We start from the raw sequence: 3,025 nt of genomic DNA on the forward strand, positions 1-3,025 counted from the left end.
ACAATGAAATTTATAGTTTAAAAATTCATTAAGTTCCCTTCATTAAGGATGCTCTTAAATATTTTTTACAAATTGCTTATTTTGCATTTGTAACATCTCAAGAGGTTTTTCGAGAAGTGTTCTTACAAAAAAATCATTTTTCTTAAAGTTTTGATTTTTAAATTATTTTTAGTTGTGTTTTTTTTTAATTTTTATGCGATGCGTATTTTATTATCCTTTTTATTTTATTTTATGTTTTTATGTCTATGTTGTATATATTTGCATTTTTGATTTTGACCTCTTATAAACATTAGGTACAAATAAAGATAGGATGTTTTTGGTGTAGTTTGGGAATTTTAATGCTCAAAGTCATATGAACGGCAAAAGGAAAAAAAAATATGTGGTTTGGTTTGATTTGGTTCGGTTGACTTTTAGATATGAAATCAAACCAAGTCAATGCGGTTTCATTCATTTGATTGTTTCGATTTTTTACAATTTTTTTATTAAACCATACATACACCTATAAGGACAACATAACTTTGTATTTAGTCGTTCATACATTAACATATAATGACAAAGTTAATCATATTTGGACAACAACTTCCAATTTAATATATAAAAATCAGATTAGATAAAAATGGAATAATAAACATAAAATAATATAAAAAGTATTAAAATGAAACAAAGAAATAGAGGAGATGAGAGATTAGTGACGATAAAAAAGAAAGAACATAAAAGATGAGAGATTAGGTAAGAAGAGATACGATAAAATGAAATTAGAAGAGAGAACACTATCATAAAAATGAGAAAAGAAAAAAGATTTTTTTTAAAGATGAGAGATTAGAGCAGAAGAGGCGAGATGTCCTTGGCGAAGAAGGCGCGATACTGCTATGAGATAATTGAGAAGATTAAAACTGAAATTCTATGTATGAGGAAGAGAAAATTGTTTGTAATCATAAAGTTAAGATATAATACATTTGAGTTTTAGTTGGATATGGGCTAAGTGTAGTTTGGATTTAACATAATGCGGTTTGATTCGATTTATAAAATACAAAATACTAATCGAGCTGAACAACACGTTTTTTTTTAAATGGTCTAAACACGTCCGAATTAAATGCGGTTTGCGGTTTTTGATTTGATTCGATTTGCGGTTTTTTATTGGACCGATTCGATTTCGAACACCCATAAATAAAGAGATACATAATGATTAGTGATCGCTGCATAAAAATATAAGAAAACTATTTATGGGTTTTATTTGAAATTTTGAACTAATAATGTAATTTATTATTTTAATTGAATTATTTAGTATGCTTAGAAATGCGATGAGTTATATTCCGCTAGAAATTTCAATTAGCTTTAAGATTTTATTTTCCTATTTTAAAATTCATAAAAATCTTAAGTTTTCAATTAACTCAATTATTATAATTTATTTATAGGTTATTATATTAAGATAAATTAAAGAATCAATATCCTTTATTTGTTAAATTGATTTATATGATTTTATTTTGAGTTTTTTAATCAAGATGTTGTTAGAGTTTTGTCTTTTATTTATATAAAAAGAAGGCCCTTTTAAAAAAAATTAGGCGTAATGTCTTGGATCAAAATTCATCATGTTACACCTCTAACAAGAGGTTTTTCAAGAATTATCTAAAGAAGAAACTCAGTTTTTTTATATTTCAACCATTGGAGTTGTCCAACTCTATTTACCGTCTATTCCTGAAGCTACGGTTCTTAGGTAAAAGTTAAGAAGTATTTTTTTATTATTTTGATACAAGGAATAAAGTTTAGTTATCTGACCATCCTCAGGCTAGAAGCCTTCATTTTTGGAGTCAATAGAGTATGAGAAGTCGAAGTTTCGGTAACATGAAAGGAATTGGGCATGGAAGCAGTCATGTGATCACCCTTAGCGTGATCATCAGAGAAGACGACATCAAAAGAAGAATCCCTATATGAAGCTCCCTCATTTGAAGAGTCCATAGAGAGCCTTTCAGAATCAAAATCATCAATTATAGATATGACCTTTTTACCCGGACGATCATAGACAAAAGGGGAAGGATTTGAGCTATTAGATACTCCCGCTCTCACAACGGGAGATGTATCACTCTCAGAATCGCTAAGAAAGTTAACAAGACCACAACTCATATTAACTGAGATAAATGAAATGCGGAAAATATCAAAGTCTAGACGTAAGGAGGGTACCTGGTATAGTGGAAGTTACATAAGCTCTTATATTTCTTATCTTTATATATCTTAAAAATCTTAAGTGTTTAGAAACATTGTAGTTGTTGCAATACTTCTATACTTCTGATTATGTACCAAAGTATAGTTGTAATTATTTCAACTAAACTATTTATTTGAAGTATAAGAATTCTCTTGCAAGGTTGCTTGAGCAAAGAAGTATCTTTCCTGTGTGCTTAAGGAGTGAAGTCTCTTTCATGTGTGATTGAGCATAGTTTCTTGCAGGATGGCTTAAGCAGAAGTTTCTTTCAGGATTGATTGAGCAGTGAAGTCTCTTTCTAGAGTGAAGTCTCTTTCAGGATTGATTGAGCAGTGAAGTCTCTTTGTGTGTTGATTTACTTACAACTTCTGATTGTACCGATTGTACTAATCTCAGTTTATAAGAGGAACCACTGCAAACTAACTCTGTGTTTAGATTCTTATCTTGTTTAGATTCTGAAGTTGGTTTTTCAGAAGTTAAAAAAGGATTAACATACACAATGCAACCCTCATACCTACTTCTTGTGTACTTGTTTCACCTTCATATGGTTTCGGCTATAAAACCACAAGGCAAGGGGATGAGGATCATAATAGTATTGGTGAGTTGGTTATTGTTGGAGTAATTGATAAATCTTGTTAAATAGATAAAATGTGTTGATTATTTACATGTTAAAATGTATTGAGCGTTTTGGAGCGATGAGAACTCAAATAGGAGAAATATGCAAGTTTCGAATTTGTTCAATAGGGAGAAGAACACAGAAAATTGAGGTAGATTAGAAGGGGATTGACCGACTTATTTCAGGCGTAACTTGAGGTTCGTAAGTCTGTT

The sequence above is a fragment of the Lathyrus oleraceus genome, chromosome 2 (assembly GCF_024323335.1).
Source record: "Lathyrus oleraceus cultivar Zhongwan6 chromosome 2, CAAS_Psat_ZW6_1.0, whole genome shotgun sequence".
NCBI lineage: Eukaryota > Viridiplantae > Streptophyta > Magnoliopsida > Fabales > Fabaceae > Lathyrus > Lathyrus oleraceus.